The 10,148-nt window shown below is 44.8% G+C and overlaps 2 non-coding genes across 2 annotated transcripts; both read right to left on the bottom strand.

The window, feature by feature from the left end:
• Positions 1–491: 491 nt before the first annotated feature.
• On the bottom strand, positions 492–563 carry trnaw-cca (transfer RNA tryptophan (anticodon CCA)). The gene has a single exon. It is a non-coding gene; the product is annotated as a tRNA-Trp (tRNA).
• Positions 564–2,922: 2,359 nt separating this feature from the next.
• Positions 2,923–2,996, bottom strand: trnaw-cca (transfer RNA tryptophan (anticodon CCA)). Its single transcript has one exon. It is a non-coding gene; the product is annotated as a tRNA-Trp (tRNA).
• Positions 2,997–10,148: the final 7,152 nt, after the last annotated feature.

The raw sequence follows: 10,148 nt of genomic DNA, 5'->3' as shown, positions 1-10,148 counted from the left end.
CGCCTATGTGTCTGCTGAAGAACTTAAAGCTGTTCACCCTTTCAACCCCAAATCCATTGATATCAATTGGGGTTAACCTGTCTCCACAACCAGCTCCATTGTTTTTGCGTCGTTGAGGCAGGTGTCGTTTTCTTGACAACACTGTGTCAGGGTGGTGACCTTTCATAATAATGCAGAGATGGTGGGAACGCGGTAAGTGCTGGAAATGCAGCTTCTTTCCACCGAAGCTGAATGACCTACTGAATGTTCCCAATATTTTCTCTTTTTATTTCAAAATCCCAACAACTGCAGCTTTTGCAATAAAAGAAAAGACGATTTTGTTTTTCGACAAGACGGTTTTTTATTTTCGATACGACATTTCATTATTAAAATTAGCCACACAGCTCCACTTATGCCAGCTGTTTTCCGAAGGGTAAATTGCGTTGAATTCCGGAAAGAACTGAGAGGACACTCAGCAAGCATCTTGATGACAAAATCCGACGCAGCGATTGTGACCTCGACGTGATTCGAACACGCAGCCTTCTGATCTGGAGTCAGACGCGCTACCATTGCGCCACGAGGTTAGGCGATCCGCCGGATTGAGTGAGGTTCACCGGCCAAATAACATTGATTATTGCAGAAGGGAGCGTTTAGGAAGCAAGGATGAGTCTATTGAGGAATATAGGGTAGCAAGAAAGTAGCTTAAGAAGGGGCTGTGGAGAGCAAGAAGGGGGCATGAGTAGGGTAGGGGAAAACCCTAAGGCATTCCAGAAGAAGAAGAAGAAGAAGAAAAGGATGACAGGAGTGAAGGACCGATTAGAGATAAAAGTGGGAAGATGTGCCTGGAGGCTGTGGAACTGTGCGAGGTCCTCAATGAATACTTCTCTTCGGTATTCACCAATGAGAGGAACTTGATGACGGTGAGGACAATGTGAGTGAGGTTAATGTTCTGAAGCATGTTGATATTAAGGGAGAAGAGGTGTTGGGGTTGTTAAAATACATTAGTACAGATGAATCCCCGGGGCCTGACGGAATATTCCCCAGGCTGCTACACGAGGCGAGAAATGAGATTGTTGATCCTCTGGCTAGGATATTTATGTCCTCGTTGTCCACGGGAATGGTACATGAGGATTGGAGGGAGGCGAATGTTGTCCCCTTGTTCAAAAAAGGTAGTTTGGATAGTCCGGGTAATTATCGACCAGTGAGCCTTACTTCTGTGGTGGGAAAGCTGTTGGAAAAGATTCTTAGGATCTATGGGCATTTAGAGAATTATGGTCTGATCAGGGACAGTCATCATGGCTATCGTGTCTAACAAGACTGATAGAGTTCTTTGAGGAGGTGACCAGGCATATAGCTGAGGATAGTACAGTGGATGTGATCTACATGGATTTTAGTAAGGCATTTGAAAGGTCTCACACGGTAGGCTTTTTCAGAAAGTCAGAAGGCATGGGATCCAGGGATTGTGATCCAAGTTTTGTCAGGTGGATTCAGAATTGGCTTGCCTGCAGAAGGCAGAGGGTCGTGGTGGAGGGAGTACATTCGGATTGGAGGGTTGTGACTAGTGTCCACAAGGATTGGTTCTGGGACCTCCACTTTTCGTGATTTTTATTAACGACCTGGATGTGTGGGTAGAACTGTAGGTTGGAACGTTTGCAGACGACACAAAGGTTGGTGGTGTTGTAGATAGTCTAGAGGATTGTCGAAGATTGCAGAGAGACATTGATAGGATGTAGAAGTGGGCTGAGAAGTGGCAGATGGAGTTCAACCCAGAGAAGTGTGAGGTGGTACACTTTGAGAGGACAAACTCCAAGGCAGAATACAAAGTAAATGGCAGGATACTTGGGAGTGTGGAGGAGCAGAGGGATCTGGGGGTACATGTCCGCAGATCCCTGAAAGTTGTCTCACAGGTAAATAGGGTAGTTAAGAAAGCTCATGGAGAGGTAGCTTTCATACGTCGAGGGATAGAGTTTAAGAGTCGCGGGGTAATGATGCAGCGCTATAAAACTCTGGTTAGGCCACTCTTGGAGTACTGTGTCCAGTTCTGGTCGCCTCACTATAGGAAGGATGTGGAAGCATTGGAAAATGTACAGAGGAGATTTACAAGGATGCTGCCTGCTTTAGAGAGTATGCATTATGATTAGCGATTAAGGGAGCTAGGGCTTTACTCTCTGGAGAGAAGGATGATGAGAGGAGACATGATAGAGGGAAACAAGCTGTGAAGAGGAATAGATAGAGTAGACAGCCAGCGCCTTTACTCCAGGGCACCACTGCTCAATACAAGAGGACATGGCTTTAAGGTAAGGGGTGGAAAGTTCAAGGGGGATATTAGAGGAAGGTTGTTCACTCAGAGAGTAGTTGGTGCTGGAATGCACTGCCTGAGTCAGCGGTGGAGGCAGATACACTAGTGAAATTTAAGCGTTTACTAGACAGGTATATGGAGGAATTTGAGGCGGGGGGGGGGTTATATGGGAGGCAGAGTTTAAGGGTCGGCACAACATTCAATCAGCGTCTCTCTCTCTCTCTCTCTCTCTCTCTCTCTCTCTCTCTCTCTCGACATAATGAGTGCAATGTCCTCCAATGAAGGGGGACTTTCTCCCCGTTCTTGACACCACTGAGTCAGGATGGTGACCTCATATCTATAATATAATAACATAGAGATAGTAGGAATGCGGAATGTACTGACAATGTAGCTCTTTAAACCGCTGTTGAATGACGTACTAAACGTTCCCACTATTTTCTTTTTTTTTATTTCAAATTCCCAGCAACTGCAGGTTTTGCAATAAAAGAAGAGGATTTTGCTTTTCAACACAGTATTTTATTTTCCACACGGCGTTTCATTACTAAAATCAGCCACGCAGCTCCACTTCTCCCAGTGGCTTTCCGAAGGGTAAATTGCGTTGAACTTCAGAAAGGACATTTTGATGACAAAACCGACGCAGCGATTGTTACCTCGACGTGATTCGAACACGCAGCCTTTTGATCTGGAGTCAAACTCGCTACCATTGCGCCACGAGGTCAGGCGATCCGCCAGACCTAATGAGGTTCACCGTTCATATACCATTGATTATTGCAGAAGGGAGCGGTTGTTTATTGTTCACGGGCTCGGTTTGCAGAACTTCAGTTTCCTGCCTGCTCTGTTTAAGTTGACGCACCCCTGCTGAGAATTATTCCTTGGGTGTACATTCGTGCATCAAGGCGTCGTCAGCTCCAAGTGGTACGGAAGTGAACAAGTTAGACAGAAATACCTTTTCTGAGACTGCGAAGAAACCTTTCAACAGCTTCTGCTTCCGATCAGCTAGCTGAAATTTCATTTTCCCTTTCATCTTTTACGCCCAGCTGGTTTCCATGGTCTGTATCTTTACATAGCCGTCTTCGTAGTGTCGTAGTTTCCAAGTTCGATATTGACCAAGCAGGGGATGAGAGGCCGTTAAAGCAAGTGACAGAAGCCGTGCTGCAGAAACGTGGCAATACACTTAGTTTAAAAACACCCGAACAAACTCTCAAACGTCTATGACCACGTCTGGGTGGTGGAAGTACTGGACCAGGGCAATGCCACTTACATTAGTTCTAAATGTACACGATTAATCCACTATGTCCTCATCGTCCCTATGTCTTTAGAGCCGCCTGCAGGCAGCGCCTCGCCTCCTCCTGAGTATCCCCTTCTCTTTCTCTCTTTCTCTCACCGTTTATTTCTTTCAAAGGGATGTGATGCCTTCATATCTCCCCATCCCGTCGCTGAGCTGTGTGCTTAGATGCCTATACCTGGACCGGGAGGAACGATGGGGAATGCCCCTCTCCCTCCGCCCCGCTCCCTTCTCCACCGCCTTCCCACCAGCAGCGTGGCTGGAAACATCCACTATTGACATTTTTAGTTGTCTTCTGTCGGTTTGTAAAAGACTCTCAATCCTCCATTCCCAGTAATTTTTCCTCTATTATATATTCTAACTTTGGCTTTTATGTCTGCTTTGATTTATCTTGTTAGGCACGGTTGTGTCATCTTTCCTTCAGAATATTTAGAACCATAGAACATTTCAGCACAGAAACAGGCCTTTTGGCCCTTCTTGGCTGTGCTGAACCATTTTTCTGCCTAGTCCCACTGACTTGCACCTGGACCATATCCCTCCATACACCTCTCAGCCATGTACCTGTCAAAGTTTTCCTTACACGGTAAAAGTGAGCCAAAAGTTACCACTTCACCTGGCAACTCATTCCACACTCCCACCACTCTCTGTGTGAGGAAGCCCCCCCCCACAATGTTCCCTTTAGACTATTCCCCCTTCACCCTTAACCCATGTCCTCTGTTTCTTTTCTCCCCTAGCCTCAGTGGAAAAAGTCTGCTTGCATTCACTCTATCTATACCCATCATAATTTTATATACTATCAAATCTCCCCTCATTCTTCTACGCTTCAAGGAATAAAGTCCTAACCTATTCAACCTTTCTCTCTCAGTCAGTTTCTCAAGTCTCAGCAAAACATCCTTGAAAACCTGCTCTGCACTCTTTCAACCTTATTAATATCCTTCCTGTAATTCGGTGACGAAAACTGCAGACAATACTCCAAATTCGGCCTCACCAATGCCTTATGCAACCTCACCATAACATTCCAACTCTTATACTCAATACTTTAATTAAACAGGCCAGTGTACCAAAAGGTCTCTTTAGTACCCTATCTACCTGTGACGCCACTTTTAGGGAATTTTGTATCTGTATTACTAGATCCCTCTGTTCTACTGCACTCAGTGCCCTGCCATTTACCTTGTATGTTCTACCTTGTTTTGTCCTTCCAAAGTGCAATACCTCAATACAGATAGTTTCTGTATTAAACACTATCCGCAAATTTTCAGCCCATTTTTTCAGCTGGTCCAGATCCCTCTGCAAGCTTTTAAAATCTCCCTCACTGTCCACTACACCTCCAATCTTTGTATCATCAGCAAATTTGCTGATCCAATTTACCACATTATCATCCAGATTGTTGATACAGATGACAAATAACAATGGACCCAGCACTGATCCCTGTGGCACACCACCAGTCACAGGCCTCCACTCAGAGAAGCAATCCTCCACTACCACTCTCTGACTTCTATTGAGCTAATGTCTAATCCAATTTACTACCTCACCATGTATACCTAGTGACTGAATCTTCCTAACTAACAGCCACTGTCTTCCCTTCATCCACTTTCCTTTGAACCTCCTCGAATAACTCTAATAGATTTGTTAAACATGACCTACCACGCACAAAGCCGTGTTTACTCTCCCTTATAAGTCCCGGTCTATGTAAATACTTGTAGATCCCATCTCTTAGTACTCGTTTCAATAATATACCTACTACTGACGTCAATTTTACCGGTCTATATTTTCTCGGATTACTTTAAGAGCCTGTTTTAGAGCCGGTTCTCTTGATTTCCTTCCACCTCCATTTCCTGCAGAAAAAGATCTCGACACACACCAGTGTCCGTCACAAAAGCCGCTCCCCCTGCATTCTGTAGAATCTTCTCCCAGTTTCACCCTCCTAATTAAATGACACACATGTTCCTGTGCATCCCTTATCTTTACCAGTAACCCAAACACTGCTTCTACCTGAAAACCATTACACGACATTATCCCGCAACGTTATGTACAACTTTATCTTAAGGATGCCTTATATAACCGATACACATTTTCTTTTTCGCTTTTCCTGATCTCTCTCTCTCTCTCTCTCTCTCTCTCTCTCTCTCTCTCTCTCTCTCTCTCTCTCTCCCCCCCCCCCCCCTCTCCCTCTCCCTCCCTCCCTCCTTCCCTGCCTCTCTCTCCGATTACACAGTACTGTTTAGTTTCCTTTGCCTTTCGGATTGAAATCTCCGACCTGCACACACAGGAATGAACTGATAGGACCACGAGCGGAATGTGAAATCTGTGATGAAGTTCAGTCGTGGCGGGGTTGTTAAGATTGTTGTCAGCGGAAATGACGCACTGGATTCGCTTTTTTATTGACGCCGCGAATGATTTTTAAAGATATTTTAGCCGTCCTGCCATGCCGGTGAGCTGGACAAACATCGGCAGTGTGCGATAGGTGGCAGACAGGAAGTGCCAGGGTGGACGAGGTGGGGGAGTAGTGTCGTAGGTGGAGACACATCCAGCTGTAAATTACCAGGCAAGGTCATTTGTTTCTAAACAATTGGCTCATTAATCATTACAGAGTCTCTCTCTGATGCTTCCTGCTCATTTCCTTCTCCATTCCCGTTTCCCCAACCATGATTCCCTTCTCTTTGCCCCTTTCCCACTCTCAGTCCACAATAGAGACCCATTTCAGAACCAGGTTTATCATCTTTCACATACGGAATGATTTTTTTTCGGCAGCAGTACAGTGTAATACATAAAATATGGAAAGGTCAGGCGTCCTAGCTAAATGTAGATGCATGACTGTTGCACAGTGCAGTATCTGTCCACATATTTCGAGCATTCCTACTTCAATCACTTCTACTTGCAGCTGATTCCCTAGATCTACCACGCGCAGTGTAAAAAACGTTGCCCCTTGGGCTCTTGATAAACCTTTCACCTCTAACATTTACGTATTTTCGATTCCCCTATCCTGGAAAAACAACCGCTGAACCTACCCATCTTCCTCATGATTTTATATACCACTGTGAATTTATCCTTGAGACTTCCACATAGAGTACAAATATCTACCCTTCATTCTCTTCCTCTAGGTACATTCAGGCTATAAATATACATTCAGACTGAAGATTACGGCCTTTCTGCCGCTCCACATAAAGAGGACTACAGCGACCAATACTGAGTCATATCCTTTCCCTGATCACCGTTTTCCTTTTAATATATTAATCGAAACTCCATAGTTTCACATTTACATGATCTGCTAATTTCCATCATGTACACATTTTATGCCCTCCTAGGTGTATTCTACTATTCTACATCCCCGATAAGCATTTTATTTATGGTCAGTTCAATATACTTGCCACATGCGTCCTTCATTTTCTTTACTAAATGCTCAATATCCCTCGTGAGCCGAGGTTGCCTATTTCTGTCAGCACTGATCTTCAACAGGTGTGTGATTTAGTTTTATATGGTAGCGTAATCAAACATCGTCTGAGTCAGGTGCTCAGAGCGGCATCGCAAGTTCAAGGTAAAGTGACCAGCGAATGTCAATAAAGAACAATAACATCATCCATGTTACAATATACTATTAATCCATGTTCTTTCTCAGCAATACTACATTTACCGCTGGTCAGTAATTCCTTGGTGCATTCATTTTCAGACTGTAAGTGCAATTATGAAGAAAGCACGACAGCGTCTATACTTCCTTAGAAGTTTGCGATGCTTCGATATGACGTCTCGAACTTTGACAAGGTTCCATAGAACTGTGGGGGAGAGTAAACCTGTCCATATTCCAAAGTCTTTCAGTTTCCTCTTTTAATTCATCATATTTCTGGTGTTTTCACTTATTGATTTCTGTATGTTATGTTTGGAATGGCTTTGTCTATTAAGTTGTTCTTGCTTGTTCATCCTGTATTATTATATCTGTGAGGTTACTATGGATTGTCCTATCTATAATAACTGATCGGGCATAATACAACTTGTGGTAATCTGGCTGTAAAACTGTATCAGGCTTATATTTATAGGAAGATATGCTTTCTTATATTAGTTTGTACTGTAAAGCAAGATTTTGATGAATGATGTTCGCCACTTGATTGTGCCTGTGTAAGTAATCAGATAAAGCTAAACTACTGCAGGATCTTGCAATGTGTTGGATTGTTTCTTGTTTTTCTCGGCATTTTCTACATTTGCCATGAATTTGTTGGCCTTTTATCAAATATTTTTGATAATTTTGTTTTAACCACCTAGTCATGTATTGCCACAAGGAACCCTTCTGTACCTGGGAAGAAGTCCAACTCTGAGCCAGGCGCTTGACCCTTCCTTGTCGTCATCTAGTCTGCTCAAATTTTGGGGATGACGTCCATGGAATGTCTTGCGCTTCCATTGTTTAACCTTCTCTTAATAGTACTCATTCAGGGTTCTGCTCTCATTTAAATTTAGCGGTGTGTACTTATCAGAAGATGGAGTGCTGTTCTCTGTTTTCGTAGGCAGACAATGACAAAAGCTCATTAGCTCCCATCTTTTCAGATGCAATTGCTCAGGTGAATGGAAACACGCTGCGAGCAGGGTTCGAACCTGCGAGGAGAAACTCCATTGGTTCGAATCCATCGCCTTAACCACTCGGCCATCGCAGCACCTGTTAGAAATTGTAGTGGATGTCATATATAATGGTGGCGATGACTCTTATAACGGTGAACACAGGTAATTATAAGTAAATTTATTTTTTAATTCAGCGTAGTTAAATCCAAAACTATTTTCAAAATGAAACTTGAAGAATGTTTATGAAAGTGAAAGGTGAAAGAATATCAGAAAATTTTCAGTGACTATTGGATAATTGCATTTCCAGAAATTAAACAACAATTCATTCACAAGAATGCTAACAGAACACTGTGAAGTACATACTCAACAAGTCAAGTCAAGTCACTTTTATTGTCATTTCAACCATATCTGCTGGTACAGTACATAGTAAAAATGAGACAACGTTTTTCAGGACCATGGTGTTACATGACACAGTACAAAAACTAGACTGAACTGCATTAAAAAAAAACAACACGAGAAAATTACACTAGACTACAGACCTACATAGGACTGTGTAAAGTGCACAAAAACAGTGCAGGTATTACAATAAATAATAAACAGGACAAAAGGGCAAGGCATCAGTCCAGGCTTCGGGTATTGAGGAGTCTTATAGCTTGGGGGAAGAAACTGTTACATAGTCTGGCCGTGAGAGCCAGAATGCTTCGGAGCCTTTTCCCAGACGGCAGGAGGGAGAAGAGATTGTATGAGAGGTGTAAGGGGTCCTTCATAATGCTGTAGTGTAAATGTCCGTGATGGCGGGAAGAGAGACCCCGATGATCTTCTCAGTTGACTTCACTATCCGCTACAGGGTCTTATGATCCGAGATGGTGCAATTTGTGAACCAGGCAGTGATGCAGCTGCTCGGGCTGCTCTCAATACAACCCCTGTAGAATGTGATGAGGATGGGGGGTGGGAGATGGACTTTCCTCAGCCTTCGCAGAAAGTAGAGACGCTCCTGGGCTTTCTTTGCTATGGAGCTGGTGTTGAGGGACCAGGTGAGATTCTCCACCAGGTGAACACCAAGAAATTTGATGCTCTTAACGATCTCTACCAAGGAGCCGTCGATGTTCAGCGGGGAGTGGTCGCTCCATGCCCTCCTGAAGTCAACAACCATCTCTTCTGTTTTGTTCACATTCAGAGACAGGTTGTTGGCTCTGCACCAGTCCGTTAGCCGCTGCACCTCCTCTCTGTAAGCTGACTCATCGTTCTTGCTGATGAGACCCACCACAGTCGTGTCATTGGCGAAGTTGATGATATGGTTCGAGCTGTGTGTTGCAGCACGGTCGTGGGTCAGCAGAGTAAACAGCAGTGGACTGAGTACGCAGCCCTGGGGGGGGGGGCAGTGCTCAGTGTGCTGGTGTTGGAGATGCTGCTCCCGATCCGGACTGACTGAGGTCTCCCAGTCAGGAAGTCTAGGATCCAGTTGCAGAGGGAGGTGTTCAGGCCCAGTAGGCTCAGATTTCCAATCAGTTTCCGAGGGATGATTGTGTTGAATGCTGAACTGAAGTCTATGAACAGCATTCGAATGTATGTGTCTTTTTTATCCAGGTGGGTTAGTGCCAGGTGGAGGGTGGTGGCAGTGGCGTCATCTGTTGAGCGGTTGGGACGGTACGCAAACTGCAGGGGGTCCGGTGAGGGGGGCAACAGGGTATTGATAAGCCTCATGACGAGCCTCTCGAAACACTTCATGATGATGGACGAAAGTGCAACGGGACGGTAGACAGGACACTGACGACTTCTTCAGTACGGGGACGATGGTGGCGGCCTTGAAGCACGTTGGAACGGTGGCGCTGCTCAGGGAGATGTTGAAGATGTCAGTGAGAACATGTGCTAGCTGGTCTTCACATCTTCTGAGCACTCTACCAGGGATGTTGTCTGGTCCAGCAGTCTTCCGTGGGTTGACCCTGCACAGGGTTCTTCTCACACTGGCCATGGTGAGACACAGTACCTGGTCATTCGCAGGAGGGGTGGACTTCCTCGCCACCACGTCATTTTCCGCCT

The sequence above is a fragment of the Hypanus sabinus genome, chromosome 9 (genome assembly GCF_030144855.1).
Source record: "Hypanus sabinus isolate sHypSab1 chromosome 9, sHypSab1.hap1, whole genome shotgun sequence".
Taxonomy (NCBI): Eukaryota; Metazoa; Chordata; class Chondrichthyes; order Myliobatiformes; family Dasyatidae; genus Hypanus; species Hypanus sabinus.
This window is presented reverse-complemented; position numbering and strand designations above follow the sequence as displayed.